The following is a 25,461-nucleotide window of genomic DNA, read 5'->3' on the forward strand; positions in this document are numbered from 1 at the left end:
TATTATCTGTCTTTCCCATTAAAACATAAACTCCATGAGGGTAAGGATTTTTGTCACTTTTATTCATGGCTGTATTCCCAGGGCCTATAAGAGAGCCTGGTACATGATAAGCACTCAATACAGGCATACCTAGGAGATACTGTGGGTTCAGTTCCAGACCACTGCAATAAAGCAAATATAGCAATAAAGTCACTCACATTAATTTTCTGGTTTCCCACTGCATATAGAAGCTATGTTTACAGTATACTGTCATCTATTAAGTATGCAATAGCATTATGTCTACAAAACAATGTACATATCTTCATTTAAAAACACTTTATTGCTAAAAAATGCTAACCATCATCTGAGCCTTCAGCAAGTTGTAATGTTTTTGCAACAGTAACAAAGATCACTGATCACATATCACCGTAACAAATATAATAATAATGGGAAAGTTTGAAATATTGTGAGAACTACCAAAATGTGACACAGAGACATGAAGTGAGCAAATGCTGTTGGAAAAATAGCACCAATGGACTTGCTTGATGCAGGATTGCCATAAATCTTCAATTTGTTTTAAAAAAAAACCCCACAATATCTGCAAAGCACAATAAAATGAGGTATGCCCATATTTGTGGAATGTGCAAATTCACATAGTTTAAAGCAGTGGTTCCCAGCCCTGACTCTACTTTAGAATTGCCTGGGTGGGGTGCTTTTAAAACCTGCTGATACCAGTTAAATCAGAATCTATGTGAGCAGGGCCCAGGAATCTGTTTTAAAACTAACCAGGTGATCCTAATGTGCAGCCACCATTACCCCCGCTTCTAAAAGTCAAATAACTCTTCATGTCTTATGAGTAACAGCAATGTCTGGGACAACACCACAGCAGAGGGAACCACTTGCAACCCTCTTACCTTGAAAGAAAGAATCTGGATGAAATCGTGTTCAAATGATCATCGAAGACAGGACCTGTTCCTCCGTGGGGTCAACTTGGGTCTGGGAGCTGGCTTTCTGTTTCAGAAATTAACAAACTGTATTTTGTCAGCCCACACAGGGGGGAATATTCTTGAGGAATTAACTCCCATTCACCAAACTCACAAGAGATCGATAACACAGGCTGCAACATTATGCAGCCACAAGACTAACTCAGGGTCCGTAGCCTTGACAGAGAGGAGGGCCACACAGAGACGCAACGCTGGATGCCTAAGTTCTAACTGTGGGGAGGGATGAGAAGGCAATCTGAAAGGGGGCACTGCCAGGTAGGCACTTCTCAAGAGAAGCATGCCATGTGGTAGCCATCTGTAGCCACTATACACGGAGCCTCTGCTTTGCCAAGGTTTTTAACTGTTTTTAACAAGTGTTTAGAGGGGCCAAACACCTGTCAGTGAGAAGAAAAGGAGTGCATCAAATAGAGAAAAATAAGTTTGCATTTCCCACTGAAAAGAAGAAGCAGGAAAAAAATGCATGGCAGGGGGACAAGAAGTTTAATAAAAACTACCATGTTGAATGAGACATAAAAAATCTCATTTAATCCTCCCAATAGTGTTGTGAAGGAGGTACTATTTTTATTCCACTCTATAAGGAAGAAACTAAGGCTCAGAGAGTTAAATAGCTTACCCAAGATCACACAGCCAGTATGTAGTAGAGATAAGGCTAAAGCCCTCTAGAACCCATGTGTGACTCACCTGGAGAGCCTGTTCAAAATGCTAACTGTGGGGACCCAGCCCCAGAGATTCTGATGTGGAGGGTCTGAGAGGGGGCCCACTAATCTGCATGTTAAAAGCCCCACTCCTGTGCCCGGGGAACGATGGTGCAAGTGGTCCTTTTTGAGGCCTCACAGCTCTTCTCTCTGTACGAAGCCCTTGGGCAAGGAAGCTGCCTCTTCCCTCTTCACAGCACATCCAGCTAGACTTTCAAAGACCCTTAAATGACGATTCTCTTGTGTTCTTTGATCCTCTTCCACTTCCTGGAGTTGCTTGATGAGTTCACAGACCCTTCGCAGGGAGCTCAGATCAGGGACAAAATGCACAGGTGTCTTTGAGTGAAGCATCTGTCCCAGCTGGCTCATATCCCAAGAGAAGGGGATGAACTCTCCCCAACAGGAGGCCTCCAAATTAGGGAGGGGTGACAAGCAGCTCTGTTGCAGATTAAGTCACCCTGAGCACCTTTAAGAAGAGAGCATCTGTTTGGCCTTAAATTGGTTTTATTTGGTCTCTGATGGTTTCTTGCTCTACAGCCTTCTCTGCATAAATCCCAGGAGAAAGGAAAGCAAACACTGGATCCGGGAGACCTGCTTGCTGCGGTGAGTGCAGGAGCCTTCCCAGCTGCTGGGAGCCTGGGCCCCACTGCCTCTGGTGGGAGGGGTTTCCATTCTCTGGCCAGAAAGCTGTTATTTTCCCAACCACAGTGAAATCACCTGCATTTGGATTTAATTCTGCTTTGGTCCTCCTTCAACACACTGTTCTCACCCTCAGCTCCTCAAAAAGCCAGCCCCAACCCCAGCTCTCCCCTTCAGCTTCTCCCCGCTCCACTCCCTCAGGCCAGGTTTCTGGGGAAAGTCGAGGTAAGATTCTCGGTGGCTTGGTGGCTGTGAGGGTCTCCAAGCATTTCATTTAAAAGTGGTGTCGCCAGAAATTGAGTTATTTGTAGTGAGGTGGATGGACCTAGAGTCTGTCATACAGAGTGAAGTAAGTCAGAAAGAGAAAAACAAATACCGTATGCTAACACATATATAGGGAATCTAAAAAAAAAAAATGGTCATGAAGAACCTAGGGGCAAGATGGGAATAAAGACGCAGACCTACTAGAGAATGGACTTGAGGACACGGGGAGCGGGAAGGGTAAGCTGGGACAAAGTGAGAGAGTGGTAGTGTGTATATGGACATATATACACTACCAAATGTAAAATAGATAGCTAGTGGGAAGCAGCCGCATAGCACAGGGAGATCAGCTCGGTGCTGTGTGACCACCTAGAGGGGTGGGATAGGGAGGGTGGGAGGGAGGGAGACACGAGAGGGAAGAGATATGGGGATATATGTATATGTATAACTGATTCACTTTGTTATAAAGCAGAAACTAACACACCATTGTAAAGCAATTATACTCCAATAAAGATGTTAAAAAAAAAAGTGGTGTCGCCAATTCCACTCCTTCAGAAAGGATGAAACCATTCAGAAATAGCACAGAGTACTCAAAACTCCACTCTGCCACTTTGTGTAAAAGTTACTTTAATCTTTCTGAACCTGTTTCCTGTTGTACAAAAAAGGGATAATGACATCTATTATGCTCAAATAAGATGAGGATTATATTTTTTAACTGATTATTAAAGTGCCTGGCACATAGGGGCTCAGTAATAATAATTGCAATAATAAATAGGTAACATTTATTGAATATTTATTACATGCCTTTTCTATTTGCCACATTTTCTATTTGCCACATTTGGATTAATTTACTTAAATTACAAGAACCCTCTGAAATAAATACCTTGTCCTGTGCCCATTTTACGACGAGTAAACAGGTTTAGAGGGGTCAAGCAAATTGCCCAAGGTCACAACACGAGTTAGAATCAGAGCTGACATTCACACCCAGGTCTGTGACTTCAAAGCCTGCTGCTGCTGTCATTGTCATTGTCTTTGTTGTTTACTAAGCAGCTGCTGTGTGCATCAAACTTGGACAGTTATGAGGACCACAAATTATGCAGGAGGGATTGTCCCCATTAAGTACATAGTCTAGATCAGATAAGGAGGCAAGGCCTATGCATTAAAGAGAAACTAATACAAAGTAGCCCTGCCAAGTACCCAGGTGCAGTTCAAAAGTGCAGAAAGGGGAGGATATTGGGAGACATTCCTCCATGGGTCTCTTGTGCACCTGTATTTGTTGCTGGCCATGCTAAGAATGCAAGACCATGAGTGCTCTTTATCTGGGACATTTCTCAGGGTTACGTTTGCAGCAAGGAATCTTGAGGGATGAATTAATGTCACCTCTGGGACAAAGAGTAGGCACACTTACTGCCTGCTACAAAATGCTGGGTTCCCCAAGCTCAGTGTCCCTCAGCCGTGATGTAAACTCAGTATGTATAAAGCACGCATCTGCATCCCTCTGTGTTGCCCTGTGGGACTTGGGGATATGGGGAACTGAGGCAAACATGTTGATGTTCATACTACTTGCCGTGCTGTGAGTCATACAGTTTGTTGTTTCTGATCCGGGAGTCTTGTGTTTCCTTCCAGCACCCACAAAACAATAACAGGCTAAATTATGAGCTTGTAAGTAGGGTAAAATCAAATCCCAGACCTGACGAAAGATACAACCTATTGAGAAGCTGTGATATGCCACACATACTTTTAGGCCCTGGACATTACACAGTGAACAAACAGGCAGAAGTCCTCTCTCGTAGAGTATGTGCTCTATGTGGGCAGGCAGACAGAGGTACAAATAAACCAGATGAATAGAGGTGGTGATCCATGTTGTGAAGGAAATAAGCAGGGGTGAATGAACCTCAGTGTCCTCATCTGTAAAATGGGGCCAGTATTAACAGCTACACCTCAGGATCATTGTGAATGCCTGGCTCATGTAAAGTCTTCAACAAATATGGACTTTCATTATTATTCCTCCTTCTTTCTCCCATGGAAAGGAGGCAAGAAAGTGACTTCCTGGCATGCTTTGTAAGAGCTGAGGGAAGAGAGAGCTGCAGGAGAAGAGAAGAGGCTCTTGGCAGCTCCTGTGAGGGCGGAGGCCAGCAAAAACCTCCTTTCCTAAGCAGATATGAGGTAAACAGTTCCTTGCCACCTGATTGCTTTGGTAATCAGTACCTGGGAACCAGGAATTTGAAATATTACAAACAAAAAAGAACTTGGCATTACACCGGTCTATGACCTTGGTGCACCCCTCACACATGAAGGTATCCACTGCAAAGCCAGTCTCAGATGAGTGGTTCTGACCCCAGGAGCTCCCTCCCACCTCCCTTCCCCCAGTTGCTGCCCAGGGCACTGATCCAGGGCCCTAAGGGCAGACAGAGCTGGGCTGGATGCTCGAAACTCAGCAAGCCTCCTCCCACCTCCACCACCCAAATGCAGCTGCTTCCCCTGCAGCCGCTCCCCACCCCAGTGCTGATCCCCACAGCAACGTTTCCAGCCTGTTTTCTCCTCTCCAACGTCTCCCCAGCACCTGTGTCAACATGAAGCTCACAGACAGACCCCACTCCCTGCCTAGATGCAGCAGACATTAGCAAATGGGGCTGGAGTCCCATTTTTCTTTCTGAGCCATCGCACAAGAAACTATTTCGAGGACCCATTTTGCGCTATGAGTGCTTCCCTCCCCTTCAATAACTCACCCAGACATCGCCCTAATAGCTCTGTCTCTCTAGAGGACAAATAGCTGGCCTCCAATCACCCAGACCCATTTGCTGCTGCGGTGCCTGTATGTTCAAGCGATGGTCAGTGATCAAGTGGCTAATTCACAATAATGATGGGGCAGGACACCTCCTGTTTCTGTTGCAGACTTTGCTTCCATGTATTATATTTTAAAGGCCTTTCTGAGAGTTTTGAAAAAGACCTTCTTTAGAAGGGCATGTACCCCTTATTCTGTGATGGCTGGAACTGGTTTCATCAGAGTTTTCCTCTGAGCTGATTGTTACCTGAGCTCCCCCAGGCCTTGCCAGGCCACACTACCAGTCCTCTCCCAAATTTTACCAGCTCTTGCCTTTATCTCTCACACGGAACTTAGCCTCGAACAAAAGACCCCTGAATAATAACTGAATGCATAAGGAGTAGCTGCTTCCTGCCAGGGGCTGCTGCCACTGCACCCCTGTTTATTCTTTGGTACCTGTGCTAAGGAACTCTGTCTGCTGCGCACTCCTATCTGCAGCTACCACTGAGGCACGGAGGCCCTTGGGATGCCAAGTCACCGTGCCATGTATTGTTATGGATGGAGATAACGTCTCTTCCCTTTGTGATACCCTTTCTTAGAGGAACAGCCAAGCAGGCTTAAGTGCTGATGTCCTACCAAGGCTTTTTTTTTTTATTTAGAGACACCCCCCCCCACCCCTGCTTCTCTTCCACCTTCTTTTTCTGAAAAGATTCCAAGATGATTTGAAAGGCAGCTGGACCAGGAGATGCACACATCTGCATTCAGTACTTTCCCCTTCCCTCCCAAGACTAAGGATTTCTTACTGGAACCAGCTCACTGTGTTTGGTTTTTGTTTCCCTCAGAGTAATGCACATAAATCAAACCTCAACCCTCTGTATTCTCTCCAACACACCAGCATCACCTATGTGCTCCTTGGTCCTCCTCCTTACAAGGGCTAAGTTAAAAGAGAAGAGAGAAAGAGGGAGAGCGCAAAGGTGGGGACACCCAAGTGGCCTTATGTCAGGTTTCCACTAGCAGTAAAAGTCCTTCAAAGGCTATATACTTATGTCAACATCAGAGGGCAAAGAAGAATGTGCAATGGCAGTTTGTGGTCAGAAGCAAAAGGTTTCCCATGTCCTCATAAGAGAAATTCAAGAGAATTCCCTGGCGGTGCAGTGGTTAGGACTTCGCGCTTTCACTGCCAGGGCCTGGGTTCAATCCCGGTCAGGGAACTAAGATCCTGCAAGCCATGCAGTGTGGCCAAAAAAAAAAGAGTTCAAGCTGAAGCAGGAGGCTATCAGACAAAAGACTGTGTAGACTATCTCAGGATGAGATGGGGGAGAGAGGATCATTAGATGGCCTTCAAGGCCCATTGTAGTCCTGAGGATGGAGAAATTGCTTAGAACAATACAGTTTTGCCCGAAGTGTGTGAGGCAAACCACCAGTGAGATGCGAGATGATTGTTAGTCATGCCCAGATAAACATTTCTAATTAACAGTTACAGGCTAGTTATTACACTTTTATTTAGGGTATTGATACTGGATTTCAATGTACGATAGTGCTATAAAGTTTCCTTTTAATGAAAATTTGTTTAAATATAAAAAAAGTTGACTCAAAAATATTAACGAGGGGACTTACCTGGTGGCGCAGTGGTTAAGACTTCACGCTCTCAACGCAGGGGGCCCGGGTTCAATCCCTGGTCAGGGAACTAGACCCCACATGCATGCCACAACTAAGAGTTCACATGCCGCAACTAAGGAGCCTGCGTACTGCAACTAAGGAGCCAGAAAGCCACAACTAAAGAGCTGGCGAGCCGCAACTAAGACACAGCATGGCAAAATAAATAAATAAATATTTTAAAAATATTAAGGAGGGGCTTCCCTGGTGGTGCAGTGGTTAAGAATCCGCCTGCCAACGCAGGGGACACAGGTTCGAGCCCTGGTCTGGGAAGATCCACATGCCGCGGAGCAACTAAGCCCATGCTCCACAACTACTGAGCCTGCGCTCTAGAGCCCATGAGCCACAACTACTGAGCCCGCATGCTGCAACTACTGAAGCCTGGGTGCCTAGAGCCTGTGCTCTGCAACAAGAGAAGCCACTGCAATGAGGAGCCCGCACACCACAGTGAAGAGTAGCCCCCACTCACCTCAACTAGAGAAAGCCCGTGAGCAGCAACGAAGACCCAACACAGCCAAAAACAAATAAATTTATAAAATATATATATATTAAGGAAATACTAGTATAGACAGTACAGTCTCAAGAGGGCCAAGTTGCCCTTCTGTGCTGTCAACAGGCTATAGCGTGGGTCACTTAGCAATAAACCCTCCCAGTCCCTACTCCCCGAAACACTTGGGAACATCTCTTTCCTTACAGGTGCCTGCAAGACATCTGCAGGGAAACAAACTCCTTACAGCTCACTGTCCAAAAGCCACTCAGCCAAACACCAATGCTGCTTCCAGTTCAAGTTGTCTTTCACTTGAATCTGCATCATTTCTCTCACTTAAATATCTGAGGAAGGCCCTGGTGGTCCTCTCAGATCCCCAGATTTGGATTCTTTTTCCCATGTGAATAGGCATGGGGCTTCTAAGCAAGTCTCCTTTTTGGTTTTTCTCCTATTGAATATTCCACAAGCAGTGGCTTCCTTTGGAATCCTATAGTTTCTGTTTATGAGGATAAATTGACTTTAGGCTAAAAGTGTCAAGAGCCTTAACTGATATGGGTTCCCTGTTGGGAAAAGAGGTTTAAAGTAGACTGAAGTACAGTCGTCCCTCAGTATCCATGGAGGATTAATCCTGGAACCCTCCAGATACCAAAATCCAGAGATGTTCAAGTCCCTTATGTAAAATGGTATAGTATTTGCATATAACCTACACACATCCTCCCACATACTTTAAATAAGCTCTAGATTACTTATAATACCTAATACACTGTATAGTTGTAAATACAATGTGAATGCTATGTAAATAGTTACTGGCACAACAAATTCAAATTTTGCCTTTATTTTTTTTTTTTTTTGCGGTACGCGGGCCTCTCACTGTTGTGGCCTCTCCCGTTGCGGAGCACAGGCTCCAGAGGCGCAGGCTCAGCGGCCATGGCTCACGGGCCCAGCCGCTCCGCAGCATGTGGGATCTTCCCGGACCGGGGCACGAACCCGCATCCCCTGCATCGGCAGGTGGACTCTCAACCACTGTGCCACCAGGGAAGCCCACAAATTTTGCTTTTTGTTACTTTCTAGAATTTTTTTTTTAACAAAACAGTTTTGATCCATGGTTGGTTGAATCCACAGATGTGGAAACTGCCAATTTGGAAGGCCAACTATAGCAGGGTTTTTCAAGGCATACACCAAGGAGAAAATTTAGCAGATTTAGCAAAACCCTACCCTGGAACCCCACAGACAGCAATGTGACTCTAAATTGCCCTTTGATAATGGGGCAAGAAATCAGGGTCTCCGAAGCTTAAATGTGCTTTTTTCCAAATTATCTAAAGGGGGCCAAACTCTCCAGTCCTAACCCCAGTGCCCCAAACCTGCAATCAGTACACATGGCTAGTTTGCCCATGTTGAGAGCAGCTGGCAGCTACCTCCCTGGCTCCAATTCTCACTTGCTCTCACTTGTTACCTGTCTACTTTTCTCACACAAAATGAACTCTCCCCAGGTGAACTCTACCACCTGCAAGTTTTCGAGAAATGTGTAGAATTTCTCTACAAGTGTCTAGGCAGTTCTGATGGTCACATAGAGGTCCCTGAGAATGTTCTGTGATTGCTCCCCAGGAAAGTGGCAGAGCTCAGGAGGAGGAAGGAGGGGCCCATTGTCCAGCCTGTCCCCTGCAACTTCTAAGCCCATCTCTTCAGGCCCCCGCAGCCTTTAAACCCCTGTCCTGGCTCCAGCAGCTCTGCTGGTGGAGGCTATCATTTTCCTCACAAAGACAGACTGAGAGATCTATTAAAAGAAAATAAATTTAAGAGTTTATGAACACTTGGAAAAGCAGCATCTTAATGATGTAAGACAGATTCATATGCCACAAGCAGGAGCACACATACTGTACTTCCCAGAATGCTTTGAATGGTATTAGACTATTTTTTGTTTACCAGCCTTGAGGCATCATTACACAAACCAGATTGGGAAAGATGGTGGCTGCCAAAGCAGCTTGGATGATGTGTAGGGACCCCCCTCAAATTGAAAGCTGTTCCTCTCCACGCCCCTGTGGCCCATACAACACACAGGAAGCAGGTAAGGGGGATGGGGCCAGGTGGGTTTCACTGCCACCTCCTGAGTGGGACTTCATCTGAAAGGGACCTCAGGCCTTGGGGCTCTGGCTCTACATTGTTCAGCTGCCAGTAGATTAAGCTTTAACAGAGAAATTCTGTCTGGCTATGGCTCCCCAAAGGATCTAAGCCTGGAGTCTCTCACCATTTATTCATTTAATCAACAAACATTTAATGAATTTCTACCATGTGTCAGCACTGCTGAGACAGCAATGGAAAAAAAAAACAAAAAACGATGTAATCTAAAAACTCATGGAGCCGAGGGTCTGATGGGAGATACAGACAAGGAAATGAGCAATTACAATGCATGATGTGAAAGAGCAAGTGCTGTGAGAGAATGAAGGAGAGCATCTCACCCATTCCAAGAGGGTCTGGGAAGGGACCCTGTGAGATAATAGAAATATATACATTGGTCTCTGCGTGCCACTCCCCCTCCCCCAGGTTCCTGGCACAGAGCTCCTAAAACCCTTGTAATTTCCTAAGTGATAAGAGCAGTAGGAGCATCTTTGGTTCTAACATTTGATCTTTGACCCTGGTTCCCGATGCAGAGCTCCTAAATCCCTTAGAATTTCCTGGGTGATAGCAGTGTCTCTTGATCTAATGAGGCGACTCTGGGTGAGCTCCTGGATAATTTCCAGATGGGGGCTGATCACCAGAAAAACCAAGCCATGATTAGAAGCTCATAACTTTCAGCCATGCCCCTCATCCTCTGGAAAGGGGAGAGGGGCTCGAGGTTGAGTTCATGATCAATCATGCCTATGTGATGAAGCTTCTATAAAAACCCCAAAAGTATAGGGTTTAGAGAGCTTCCAGGTTGATGAACACATCTGCATGCCAGGAGGGTGGTGCACCCCAACTCCATGGGGACAAAGGCTTCTGTGCTCAGGACCGTCCCAGATCTTGCCCTATGTACCTCTTCATCTGGCTGTTCATCTCTATCTTTTATCATATCCTTTATTACATGATAAACCAATAAACGTGTTTCCCTGAGTTCTGTGAGCTGCTCCGGCATATGATCAAACCTGAGGAGTGGGTCATGGGAACCTCCAATTTACAGACAGTCGGTGAGAAGCACAGGTGACAACCTGGACTTTCAACTGGCATCTCAGTGGGTGGCAGTCTTGTGGGACTGAGCCCTTAACCTGTGAGGTCTGCGATAACTCCGGTTAGTGTTGGAAAAGAATTGACTTGTAGGACACCCAGCTGATGTCAGAGAATTGTTAGGTGTGGAAAATCCACATACCTGATGTCAAAAGTATTGTTAGTGTGAGAACAAAAGAAAACACAGTGCATTTTTCTCATAGAAATTCACACAGAAAGTGATTTCTGAACTGAGGCCTGAAAGATGAAAAGGAATTAACCAAAAAAGGGTGTTCCAAGCAGAGGGAACATGTACCGATGACCATAGGTCAGTTTGAGGAGCAGTGGGATGGAAGCATGGAGTTTGAGGGTGTGAGAGGGTTTCAGTTTAAAATGGAACCGGAAGATAGGAAGTGGAGAATCTCATGCATGCACCCTCAGAAGAACGGAACTTAACCGAGAGACGGATTTCCATTAAATGCCTGATTTACAGAGGACGGAGACTTATCTCCTAATCAATGAACATCTCTCCCCATCCTCAAGCCAGTGAACTTACTGCTTGGACTCTGGCTGGACTTCCCCCTCTTTGCGCTCCTTGCTTATAAATACAGCCCGCCCCAAACACTCAAGGGACTCACCTGTAGCTTGCTATTGTACTTTCCCCTGCTATTCCTGAATAAACAAACCCAAATTTTGGGTAAGTTGAGCTTGCCTCAGTTTACCTCCTTATTTAGGTTGACAAAAGTTAATCATAATAGGGACTTCCCTGGTGGCACAGTGGTTAGAATCCACCTGCCAATGCAGGGAACATGGGTTCAATCCCTGGTACGGGAAGATCTCACATGCCTCAGAGCAACTAAGCCTGTGCGTCACAACTACTGAGCCTGCTACGCTCTAGAGCCTGCGAGCCACAACTACTGAGCTGGCGTGCCACAACTACTGAAGCCCGCGCGCCTAGAGCCCATGCTCTGCAACAAGAGAAGCCACCGCAATGAGAAGCCCGCGCACCACAACGAACAGCAGCCCCTGCTTGCGACGACTAGAGAAAGCCGGCATGCAGCAACAAAGACCAACGCAGCCAAAAATAAATTTTAAAAAATAGCTTTAAAAAAAAAAGTTAATCATAATAACACACAGCATTTATCTAGGTTGTCTGAGTGCCGGTACTGTGCTAAGTGTTTGCTGTGCGTTGTCTCAGTTGATGCTCACAGTGTCCCTCAGATGAGACAATGGAGAACGGAGGCACAAGAAAATTAAGTGCCTTATCCAAAGATACACCGCTGGTGAGTGGTGAAGCCAGGAATTAAACTCTAGTCGTCTGGATCCAGAACCCACATTCTTAACCCCCACTCTATAATGCCCAAGTCTCTAACACAGATGAATAAAGCAAATGGTGGGACTTTAGCACAGGACTTGAACCTTTGCTCCTAAAGCCACCAACCCCACTTAGAGGTCCAAATCTCTCCCAGCTTCTGGCCCTTTGTGACCTCAGGACCTCTGTCCAGTCCCTGGTTTCTTGCCAATAACTTGTGCCCAGTCATGACTCTCTCTGTTCCCTGGATCCTTGGTCAGCATGTCAGGTTCCCAGATCTGAGGCCAACTCCCTAATTCTTCTGAAAACTGGAGCCTTTCTTGACTCTGAATCCCAGTCCCCAGTCCCCTCTTATCAGACCCACAGGTACCATACTATGCCTACTTCTCTGTGCTCCTTCCTATTCTGGTTTCCTAGGCCTCCCCAGGTTGCTTTAGTGTCTCTGTGTCTCTGACTGGTCTCTGGGGTACAGCCATCCCCAGTCTAGCCTCACCCATAGCCCAACAAAGACCAGACTGGGAGGGGTGGGGTGGGGCAGGAAGGGCAACTGTGTGAGAGGCTGGCCAAGTGGAGAGACTAAGGAATATGGGTAGGGCTGGGGTCAAGAGCCTACAAAGAGAGCTGTCCTTATTCTAAGAAGGCATGTATGACCCAGCCTCTCCCCCAATACCCTAGTCCAATAGCTAGCTGAGGACTGATATCCCTTTAAAAAGGGGGTTCAGAAAGAAGAAGGCAACTGAGAAAGCAACAAGCCCAGGGGAAGAGAAACATGTACTTAATTTCACACTAGATCAGGGGTCCCCAACCCCTGGTCCGCGGACCGGTACCGGTCCGCAGCCTGTTAGGAACCAGGCCGCACAGCAGAGTACATGCCTTCTTTCCCAGGTGTTCACTTTGGTTGGTGGGGGGAGGCACACCTAGAACCTGAAAGGAAAAGGGAGAGGGCCTCATAGGTGAGGAAATGGAGCCAGAAGGGGAGCCAAGAGTACTCACAGGCATAGATGTCACAACCAGGCAGAGATGACAGCCTGACCCAGGTCAAGGCTTGCCTAGACATGGTGCTCTCATCATACTGTGGATGTGGTTTCTGACTTCATTTTAGCACATGGCCCAGACAGAAAACTCAACGTTACCTGCTATTTATGCAGCCCTGCCCTACAAAACCACTGAATCTGCTACAGTCCCTATGATGCAGGAGCCAATGGAAAGTTCCCATTTTAGGCAACCCTCCTCCCCTTTCCCTATTCCAGAGTTTAGGGACAGCTGTGGAGCAGATGTGGGAGGAAATTAGCAGCTAGCCCAGGGCTTCTCAAGTTTTAACATACAATTTATCACCTGGGGACCTTGTTAAAATGCAAATTTGGATTCAATAGGTTTGCGGTGGGGCGTAGAGTTTGCATTTCTAACCAGCTCCCAGGTAATCCTGGAGCAGCCAGTGGAGAGACACGCTTTAGATAGCAAGGCTATTCCTGCTGCTATAGTGCATTCCATTCCATTCCATTGCCCTGCCTCTACATAACCTGTGAAGTACTAAACAAATATGGAGGAATCTTATTGTACTTTTATTTGATAAATCTAGCAACCCTAAATAGAATGGATGAATGAACTTCCTACAGGAGAAAGATGTGGTGGCAGCCCATTAATAACAACAAGGTAAGTAAAATTACACACGCTAAGAGGGAGAGTTATATTTTCCTTGAGTTTTGTATAGTTGTTTGTTGGTCATCAGACACGTAAAACACCTTATGACCTTTCACCAACAAAGAAAAGTCTCTTCAGGCTGAGCTAGAAGTGAGGTATTAACATAGATATTAATACATCTTCACAGTTCAGCTCAATTACCACATTGTTTATCGCATTGCTTTACAACATGGTAGACCAATAAAGCTCTTTCTTCATTTTATAGGGTAGGGAACTAAGGCTGGCCAGAGAGGTGGTTCACCTTGCTCAAAGTCACGTGGCTATTAATAACAAAACTGGACTAGAACTAGAACTAGGCAATGAGCCTAGTGCTATTTTCACTACAAGAACTTGTTAAAATACTGTTTGAACAGGGGAAAGACTTTAAGTTGATTGGTCCCACGTGGTCCCCATACCCTACCATGGGGAGCTTGTTGGAGGTTTCCTACGTGGAATTTAACATTGTTTTGGACTGGAGAAGAAGTTTTCCAGACTCTCAGTCACTCAAACAAATGGACGTCTTTTTGAGCATGGCTTACCCATTTGATTATGCAGCAAGAGGGAGGGAGGGATCTCTACAGACGTCATGAAAGGCTTTTTGGAGAGTTAAGGCTAGAGCTGAGCCTTCAAGCATGTATAAGAATTATATAACCAGAGCGGATGCTTCAGATGGGAAACAGCATGAGCAAAAGGTATTGATACAAGAAAATACATTGTATATTTGAGTATAGCCCTTTGCATATCAAGTTTAAAACTTGTTAAATCACCCTTCGCCTTTTGGTTCTGTAACCAAGCAGGACCCTGTGTGGCCTTCCCCGGGCAGGCCCTTCCCCCACGTCCTCTGCTTTAGCAGTATCTGATGCACATTTCCTGAGTTGTTTTACAGATATGAAAGCCCACCACTGAATGGAAGATGTTAACTACTTGATGAATCTGAGTATAGCCCCCAGGCCTGCTGGAGCCTGAGGACTGATAATGTTGACCCCTGTGACACTGCCCTGTTACCTCACCATCAACCAATCACAGAATTGTGCATGAGCTGATCACATATCCTGTGACTCCCCTCCCTCTCCTGGCCTTTAAAAATGCTTTCCTGAAACCCTTCGGGCAGTTTGGGGGGTCATGAGCCACCCGTCTCCTTGCTTGGCCCTGCAATAAATCTTTCTCTGCTCCAAACTCCAACGTTTTGGTATTGTTTGGCCTCACTGTGCATTGGGCACACAAACTTACATTCACTTGGTAGCACTTTTCCAAAATAGTTTCCTTTTGCATTTCCAAGTCAGTGGGTCACATTTGAATTGGTCCTTCATTCTCCAATTTCACTCTTCACTCTCATTGTACTTCTGGTAGTCTGCAAGGCCGTTGTGTACAGTTGTGCATGTTGTTCACTGCACAAAGATGCCCAGTCATGGAGGCAAATGGGAGCTGAAATCCAAAATGTACTGGACTCACCAAGCCATGCTTTCTTTCCTAACTTGGTACATTGTGTGTTTGCCAGGCCATGTGCCCAGAAAAGAGGGCACTTTTTCTAGTTTACACAAAAGTGCCCTAGCTGTAGCCAATGCACTATATCAGCTGTAGGTCAAATTGTGAGGTAAATGAGATTTTGCTCTGATTTCTCCTAGCTCCAAATCTTTAGAGCTGAAGCCACAAACGAAGCCACACCTGTAGACTAAGATCTGCAGCAGTTCTTATAATAACCATGACTGAAGTAAATCAAGATTCCCAGTCACCCTTTGGGGAGTTTAGAACTGCCACTCTCCTGGATCTAGCATCACATGGCCCAGGGATGACCTAGGCCTAACACGGCTCCCTTGGTTTCATTTCCTTCTAATCCTAAACGGGGTGACTCTGAGTGCCACCAGTTCCCGAGTCAGTTAATCTTTACTATAGGAACACTACTACATTTCTGCATCACTCATGACCAAGCTTATTCCTTCCTTCTCATCTCTCCAACCTGGCAGTACCATCAGAATTGGAATTAGAAATCAGGGGGGCACTCACCTGCCAATACCCACCTACCATAGTGACTAGTCTTGTGCCAAGTCCTGGCTCTCATGTTCTCCTACCTGCCCTGTACCACCAAGAGCCACTCTTCTCCACAACCTACCAACTAGGGCTTTCAGACCGCCAGGGTTTCCCCTTCTTTATCAGGGTTAAAGGGCTAAGCTGCTATAACATAAAGACCCAACAATGCAGCGAAAAAAGAACAATGAAGTTTCTCTCCACATGACAGTCCAAGGCACATAAGTGAGCTACTTGGCTCCATTCAGTCATTCGTGGACTTGGGTTCATTCCATCCCATCATGTTTCTCCACCCTCCTCTAGGGCAACAGTGTCATCTGCCCAATTGAAGCTGTGTTCCAATAACAACCATGTTTCTGCTCACAGAAACAGGAAGAAAGCATAGAGGAGAACATGTGTAAAGGGCTGGTCTGAGAATAAGCACACATCACTTCTGCTCACATTCCATTGCTCACACAGACACACCTGACCACAAGGGAGGCTGGGAAATGTAGTTCCCAGCTGGACGGCCTCATCCCAGCTACAATTCCATTATTATAGAAGATGCCATACCTTCTTTCCTGTCAGGAAAAAGCATCTGTTTTGTCACAATTTCCTACCCAGAGTAGAAACTTGACAATTCAGTTCAATCAAGTTCAACCAACTTAAATAGAATTAAAACTTAATGTATTAATAAATGTGTTTAATATGTACCATACACCTTTCCCTTAGGCATGGTTTCTTAAAGTATGGTGCATAGACTCTGGGTGGTCCAAGGTCACTAATTTCCCCAGAAATCTAGCAAGTGGCAGAGGAAAAAGCAATGAGATTATTTCTTCACATACCTTCCACTTATTTGAGATGTAAGGCTAATTATGATTTTTCACAGCAATCACATTACATTCTTAACAATCTTTATGTTCTTCAAGATTGGGCATGAATAAGAGCTGTATTTGTCAACACTCATTTGTCAGGGTACAATTCATTTCTGTTAACATATATTTGTGCCTTTTGCATGTTATTGCTTATGCTTGTTAAATTTGCATTTTATGTTATAGCTCTTGTGTACCATTACATCCCCAACCTAATCAACCACTCAAAAGAGGTTCACTGAATATTAAAGTAGCAATAAAAATAGTAAATTAAATGCTACAACTCAGTTAACATCATGAACATAAATAGTGAACAGGACTCCAGTATGAATACAAAATATGAATCTGTATGTGCTGGGACAAATAAATCTGTGCATGTGACAATAGCACACAAGCAGCCAAAAATGCAAATGTGAAGTAAGAAGATAAATATCTGAATATCTGATTTTGTTACCTTTGCCCCTAGTTTCCAGCATGCTGTTTGTAATAAAATCTATCAAATTGAAGCATGAAGTCATCAAAGCTTTTACATAATTATTAAACAAAGTACAGTGAACCCTGTGATAAACCAACTGAATTTTTTGAGAACAAGCATGAAGTAATTCCTTGTTGTATGAAATTGATGAATATTGTGACTAAGGCAGAGAAGATACTGAAGTGATAGGAGTATCTTTCAAAGTTGTTAGGCCTCTTGGCAAAACAAGTACAAGTCACTTTATTGTCAAGAAGCTTGTAAAACCAGGCACAACTTTAATGACAAATGACTTAGAGAAAGCAGAATGAGCTATTGGCAAAATTCCTGTAACAAACAACATCAGCGGACATCCATAATAGCTATAGCACACAATGGAGAAGGGCAATTACTAACACATGTGGGTGCTAGCAGATTTTTTTTTTTTTTTTTTACTATGGAGTCCGACAAAACCACTGATATGCAGACTCTTGGCATAGCAGTGGTATATATACAGGGAGAAGTGCTCCACGACGCTTTTGCATTTTTGACCCTGAAATCCCACGCCATAAGGGGAAAGGAGTTTTTGAAATTAAGCTTGTAATTTTGAGATAATTGTAGATTTACATGCAGTTTAAGAATAATACAGAGAGAGAGCTTCCCTGGTGGTGCAGTGGTTAAGAATCCACCTGCCAATGCAGAGGACACAGGTTCGAGCCCTGGTCCGGGAAGATCCCACATGCCGTGGAGCAACTAAGCCTGTGGGCCACAACTACTGAGCTTGCGCTCTAGAGCCCATGAGCCACAACTACTGAAGCCTGCTCACCTAGAGCCCGTGCTGCGCAACAAGAGAAGCCACTGCAATGAGAAGCCTACGCACTGCAATGAAGAGTAGCCCCCGCTCACTGCAACTAGAGAAAGCCCGCGCGCAGCAACAAAGACCCAAGGCAGCCAAAAATAAATAAATGAAATAGATAATTTTTTTAAAAAAATTCTATAAAAGAAGAATAATACAGAGAGAAACCCAGGTATCCTTTACCCAGTTTCCCCAATAAGATTATCTGTAAAACTGTAGTACCATATCACAACCAGGATACTGACATTGATAGAGTCACAACACAGAACATTTCCATCGCCTCAGGGATCCCTCATGTGCTCCTTTAATAGCCACACCCACTACCCCCACCTTAATCCTGGCAACTACTAATCTGTTTTCCATTTCTGTAAGTCTGTCATTTCAAGGATGTTATACATTTGGAATCATACAGTATGTAGCCTTTAGGCATTGTTTTTCTTCATTCAGTGTAATTCTTTATAGATCTACCCAAGATGTATGTGTGAAGCAATAATTTGTTCCTTTTTACTGCTGAATACTATTCCATGACATGGATATACCACAGTTTGTTTAACCATTCACCTGTTGAAGGACATCTGGATTGTTTCCATTTTGGGGCTATCACAAATAATGCTGCTGTGAACATTTGTGTAGAGGTTTTTGTGTGAACATAAGTTTTCACTTCTTTGGGATAAACACCCATGAGTACAATTGCTGGCTTGTAGAGTAGTTGCATATTTAGTTTTATAAGAAACTGTCCAACTCTCTTCCAGAATCTGTACCATTTTACATTTCCGCCAGCAATGTAAGAGTGATCCAGTTTCTCCACATAAGAGGAAAGGTTTTCAAAACAATACAAAACCACACTCGTAGTTTTGGGTGTTCCAAACACCCAAAACTATACAAGGAAGCCACTAAATACTTAAGGCAGTTCCCAATGACCTATGATTCTGAGTTAGGATTTCTAACTTTTTATTATGAAAATTCTCGAACATATACAAAAGTAGGGTGGATAGGACTATGAGCTTCCATGTACCCACTACTCAGCTTCAGTATTAGTGCAAATGCCTCTGGGGCCCTACATCACAGTCCCTCCATCCACCTCTGATTTCAGCCAGAGCTGTGATGGACAGTTCTGTGCAAGCTCAGACTCATATCACCCCAAGAGCATCACACCTCAAGATCAAGCTTCTCTCTTTCTGCTTCTGCCCCAGTGCCTTCTCCAAAGCCAGTCCACATCAAAGCACAGCCTGGAAGAGTGGGAATGCTAATCCCTTTGGGGATAACCTTGAATGGGGGGAGGGGCGGGGATAGGAACAAGTGGATGAGAACTACCACCGCTCATCCATCAGGGGGACAGTTCTGGGAGATGTTTGGTATCCTTCTCAGGAAGCCCAACCAGAATCAAGCCCTTGTGGCGCAATGTAGCAACCTCACAATGCACCCTCACGTTGACTTTTCCTCCTTCTCTAATTCTCCCAAATACCTCACTCCTGCTTCCTGGGACAACACCCCAAATATACCCAACTACTCCCAAGTCCTTGCCTCAGACTCTGCTTTGGGGAAACCTAACTAAGACAAATAAGTTATCAAATTATACGATTTTTATTTCATCTATCCTGGGGTATTTTAAAGCATTTAAAGTATTTTAAAGTTTGGATTTTTTTTTTAATTTAGTAGAAATAGGAAGGAAAGAAACCAGTTCAATATAGAAGTTGATCTGTGGTCAAGCTGTGCATCACCAAGGTAGACCTATACACCTTGGTGAAATATTGCCCCTAAATCTCATCCCTCTCCCTTATATTAAGTTATTATTAAATATATTATTCTAAATAATATTTTAATATAATGGTGATAAAAATGCGATAGGGTTTCTTTTCAATTTACCTCAACAGTGGTCTATGTGTAGGGGGGCTGCCCATTACGTGGCTCTTGAAAATCAACAATGAGAAACACTGACCATCCAAAGACTCCCCACAGTAGTTCACAGGAGTCTGTGAACGCCTATAAAAATGTAGGCTGACATGTGCACACACATGTGCGTTTCTGCAGGGAAAGGTCTTTCACCAGATCCTAAAGCAAGTCCTTGACCAAAAAAGGGCTAAGAATCACTGATGAAAGGCTATCAGGCATTATGAACCTGACTAGGGATGATTTTTATGGGAGTGGGAGCCTTTCTGGAACTCTTTAAATCATTCTACATGGCTGATCATCATCTTTGCCAAACTGCATGGCTAACCTCATTATGTGAAACTAACTAGAATTGATATGATTACAATGAAAACATTTTCCCCTCCTCAAGGTCTAGTTTATAAAGAAGAGATTTTTTTTTCCCTCAAGGCCTAGTTTATAATAAAAGGTTTCTTCCCTCCTCAAGGCCTGGTTTTCCACATCTGGATTAGATGATCTGGTCCCAATTTTCTTCTCAAAGCTCTCTCTCCTAGCCTCAAAGAACTTTTGGGATTTTGCCAATGAACAGGAAAAGGATTTAGATTACAGTACGTGCTTTTTGCAGACTAGCCCTAGTTCTCCCAGATAGCTCTGTACCCTGAACTGGTGCACTTCCAGGAATGTGAGAGATTCAGGGCCAGCTGTCAGTGAAGAAATTCCTTCCACCTGCATCTTGTCCAGCCCTGAAATTACTAACTCAGAAAGGAAGTTGGAAAGTTAAAGAGGCACACTTTCTCTAAAGAGACTTAATTAGGTTTAGCATTTGGGTTTGGGTTTTTCTTTTTTTCTTTCCCTATTAACAAAGAACTATTTGTACATCATAAACACAAGTAGAGGAAGAAAATTACATCTTAAAATCATTTCCACTTAAAAACCAAGACAAAAATGGTACAGGTGGCTTTTTAAAAGGCGGGGGGAAAAACTCCTCCACATAAGCCCTTTTCTTGAATAGGCCTCTAACTAGCCCTCGTGCAGCTGCAAGGACGCATTTAATGTTCCTGTGATTTATTACTCTAAAGAGGATATTCTCAGTCATCATCTGCAGAAGAGGGCCTAGCAGGATGTAGAATGGGAGACTAAGAACACATTGGAAGGAGCTGAATTTTCCATGTGGTTTTCATTTTCTTTTTGATTGTACACTGAAAATCTCTTTTTTAAAGAGTTTTTTAGACACCACAAATATCACAAAGGCACCCTGCTCCTAGGGCGGCTTGCAGCAGGCCTGAGCAAGGAACTGAGCCCACTACGAAGGGGAGGAGCCCAAAACAAGCTCCATATTGAAAGGTAAAGCTTCCTAAAGCCTCCTCTTGGCACAAAATGTCCTCCCTGACTCAAAGACTTATAACTGCTATGGTGTGTCTCCCGACCAAGTCACCATTGGTAGGTAGTAAAGAGCAGCTAACTACATGACAGGGAATGTTCTGGGCCATTTGCTTGGGTTATTTCATTTAACCTCAATTTATCATACCCATTTTACAGATAAGGAAACTTTAGCCAAGGGAAGTTTAATCACTTTACCCAAGGTCACAGAGCCTGTGAAAAGAGAGCCAGGATTTGATCCATGGTTTGTATGATTCCAACAGTAGTGCTTTTAATGACTACATAGTTTTCACCCCCTCCTTTTCTTCTAGGGTCCGTCCCTGACCACAAGTGCCAGGCTTTATACTAGCTCCTGGCTACCTAGGAGCTCTAGCTACCGTAGCTATCTGGCCTGCCTTCAGGACTAATGCCTCATGCATGAAATTTCCCATTTATCCAAATATATCTAACCCCATTGAACTCTGGGTTTCCCATCAAATCTTTAAGAAAAACTATGGCACTTTATATAATGAAAAGCACTTCGGATTCTCTTGGTATTATCTCTAAAATTGCTCTTGTGTATACCCCCACACACACACACATCTTCTCATTGTACTAGTTCACATATATTGAGCATTCACTTTGTGCCAGACATCATGTTAATTACTTCACATGAATTTTCTCATTCAATTCCCCACAGTAACCTTATGAGGTAGCTACTATTATTACTCCTGCTTTACATATAAGAAAACTGAGGCCTAGAAAAATTCCGTCACTTACTCAGGCAACTGGAGGAGCCAGAATTTGAATTCAGTTGTGTTTGACTTGAGAGCCCAAACCTCGAAAGCACTACACTCTACTTACACTCTTCTTACCAGTAATAAGTCACTCTGATAGTATATACCTGTGATATAATGTGGTGAGACCTGCACTCTACTGCTGTGTTGTTTCTCCCAAAATCCATAGCCCCAGCAAATCTTGAGCAGAAACATCAGACAGATATCATTGGAGGGGCGTTTGTAAAAATACCTGACCAGTATTCCTCAGAACAGTCAAGGCCATCAAAAACAAGGAAGAATCCAGGTGACATCTGTGAAAATGGTAGAGTAGGGAACTCCAAAAGTTCATCCCTCCACAAAAGCTATGAATAAACTGCCAAAAACCATCAGAATTAACTTTTTCAGAACTCTGGATACTAATCAAAAGCTTGCAGAAACAGGGGTATATTCAATCAAGAGAAAGCAGCTGGATCTTGCTAAGAGAGATTTGTGGCATTTTAATTTACCTTGGACCCATTCCTTGCTCCCCAGCTCGGCAGTGACCGTGAAGACAACAGCAGCCCACATTCCTGGTATAAGTACCCAGTACCCAGGACAGCAGAACAGACTTTATTCTCAAAGAATTGTGTCTGTTTATTTTAATGTGCCTGGAGACTTCCTGAAAGACCAACTCAAAGGGCCTACCTTTATTTAGACTAACTCAGAACTCTCCCAGGGCTGAGGTGACTACCCAGGGGGGCAATTGTTAAAATCATCTGAAGGCAAACATTAGTAGCTGCCACCTGGGGTAACGCATAACAGTTGGGGAAACAATAGACTAAGCAAAAATCTGGGGAGGAAAGGCTGGGCAATGAGATGCTTTGGGGAATAAGGGCTTTGAAAAGCTTCCACATATTCCTGGGAATCTAGACGGCCACACGCATGCCCAGGACCGGGCGCATACTCAGAAGACAGCTGAGAAGGCCCTAAGTGCTATATCTGATTGACAGTGTATACTTTTCTTCTTTTTTTTTAATCTTTTGGCCGCACCATGTGGCCTGTGGGATCTTTGTTCCCCGACCAGGGATCGAACCCACACCCCCTGCATTGGAAGTGCAGAGTCTTAACCACAGAACCACTAGAGAAGTCCCCCAATGTATACATTTTCTTATATAACGTAAAGAAAATTAAACAACATGTATTGTTTGTGACATGAGAAAACATAGAAATGTATTTTCATATCACATTCAGTATACATTTTGGCCACTCACCTCCCCTATTTTTAGTATGCTACTCAGGCTCACAACTGTGCACTCTTACCTTCCATCATGATATGTACAACTGGAAGACAAAACCAAAATTGTCTTCTAGAATGAGTTCCAAAGTCACCTTGTAACCGAGCAGGACTGTATGGGGCCTTCTGGAGACAGGACCCCCCATCACCACCACCACCAAGTCCTCTGCCTGCCTCTTGTTTGTAGAAAAGCTGAAGTCTCCCAGGCCTCTCCTGAGTCACAAAAGCCTGGATCGAGAATTAATGATTGAAAGGATGTGAACATGTAGTGACAAAAGTAGCAGTTGGGCCAGGAGAATGGATAAGAATTTAAATGGTAAATCAGACATACGGCAGTCACAGAATCTTAAGTTCCTCCCTGAAATACCTAGATAACAGTATCTGATGCACATTTCCTAAGTTGTTTTACAGATGCTAAAATCCTCACCAAATGGAAGAAGTTAACTACATGATGACCATGAGCACAAGCCCCCAGACCTACTGGAGCCTAAGGATTGATAATGTTAACCCCTGTGACACCAACCTGTTACCTCACCATCAACCAATCAGAGAATTGTACACAAGCTGGTCATACACCCTGCGACTCCCCTCCCTCACCTGGCCTTTAAAAATGCTTCCCTGAAACCCGCCGGGGAGTTTGGGCGTTTTGAGCATGAGCCACCCATTCTCCTTGCTTTGCCCTGCAATAAACCTTTCTCTGCTCCAAACTCTGATGTTCCAGTTTGTTTGGCCTCACTGTGCATTAGGCACATGAAAACTGTTCCATAAACAGATTTTTTATTTTTTTAACATCTTTATTGGAGTATAATTGCTTTACAATGTTGTGTTAGTTGCTGCTGTATAACAAAGTGAATCAGCTATATGTATACATATATCCCCATATCCCCTCCCTCTTGCGTCTCCCTCCCACCCTCCCTAGCCCACCCCTCTAGATGGTCACAAAGCACCGGGCTGATCTCCCTGTGCTATGCAGCAGCTTCCCACTAGCTATCTATTTTACATTTGGTAGTCATAAACAGACTTTTAAATTACCTCCAAGTTCTCAACCCTGTACTCACTGTCAAAGTTACATGGTTCCTCCAATTCCCAAGCCTATCTGAAATTTTGAAGGGAGAATCAACTTACTTTTCATTGGTCTTCTTTTGTGAGCACTTGGGATGAGACCTTCCTCCATTCTGTTCAGTCATTTACCAGTCATTCATATGCTTTTCCTCCTCATATACTGAGGTTAGGAGTTACTGATGAAGCCTGGTTTCATCAAACATGGAGAAGAAAGAGATAAAAAAATAAAATCAATGCACCAGTCCATGATATCCAATATCTGACTATTAGGTGTACTAGAAAGAGACAACAGTATAAAGGAGAGAAGGAAATATTAAAGAAAGAATACAAGATTATTCCCCAGAACTAAAGGACATGAGACTCCAGATGAGTCTCCAGCTAGAAAAGCCCACTGAGTGTCCAGCACGATGAATGAAAAAAATAGCCCCAGTAAGGCTTATCATCATTACATTTTGGAAAAATCAGTGCTAAAGATAAGTTATTCTAAGCTTCCAGAGGGGGAATAATCATAACAGGACACAAACAGAGATCAAGAATACTGATTGGGAATCAGAATCACATTCAATTCCTCAATAGCAACACTGGAAATTAAACACTGGGGATTTTTTTTCCAACTTAGAAATACACACCCAGCCAAACAACAAGAAGTTCTAGAAAAGAATAAAGACATTTTCAGATATTCAAATTCTCAATTTACTTCCGATGCATCTTTTCTTAGGAAACATCTTGAGAGGAACGTATGAAATCCAGGAAACAGTGAACGGAACGTAGAAGAGATGCAGAGAGAGATCCCAGAATGCAATTGTGCATGAGGCCAGAGCAGGGCTACTTGAAACGTGGAAATAAAACCAATATATCATTTGCAGAAAAGTGTTGCAGATAGCTCACTGAAAGATCCTTTCCTATTGAACACCAGAAACAAAATGCAGAAATGAAAAAGAAAAAGATCAGTGGTTATTTTAAGGGAATTTCTGGAGAAAATGTATTTAAAGGAACTTTAGAATATAGTTAAATGTAGTTAACTATATATAGTTTAAATACAGTTCACATGATTATATGAACACATTCGTAGGGCCACACTCAGAGCTTCAGAAGGGGCTGGTGGAAATACAGGACCCTGTAGCTCAAGCTTCATTGGTGTCAAGGCAAATCTATCTTTAGCACAGGCATTGGCACTTTTCTGAAGGTACCATCAAAGAAGCTCCTTCAAGTAGCTTTTGGGACAGTTCCACCTCATTGTTTTTAGAGTCATACCATGTCTGTCTTAAAATGAGAAGTA

At 43.9% G+C, this 25,461-nt stretch overlaps 1 long non-coding RNA gene across 1 annotated transcript; it reads right to left on the reverse strand.

Moving 5' to 3' along the window:
- Positions 1-893: 893 nt before the first annotated feature.
- Positions 894-24,998, reverse strand: LOC109552465 (uncharacterized). The gene is made up of 3 exons (XR_012329164.1): positions 24,880-24,998; positions 24,246-24,368; positions 894-990 (listed from the first exon to the last, which is right to left on the reverse strand). It is a non-coding gene; the product is annotated as an uncharacterized lncRNA (long non-coding RNA).
- Positions 24,999-25,461: the final 463 nt, after the last annotated feature.

Source organism: Tursiops truncatus, chromosome X (genome assembly GCF_011762595.2).
Source record: "Tursiops truncatus isolate mTurTru1 chromosome X, mTurTru1.mat.Y, whole genome shotgun sequence".
Taxonomy (NCBI): domain Eukaryota; kingdom Metazoa; phylum Chordata; class Mammalia; order Artiodactyla; family Delphinidae; genus Tursiops; species Tursiops truncatus.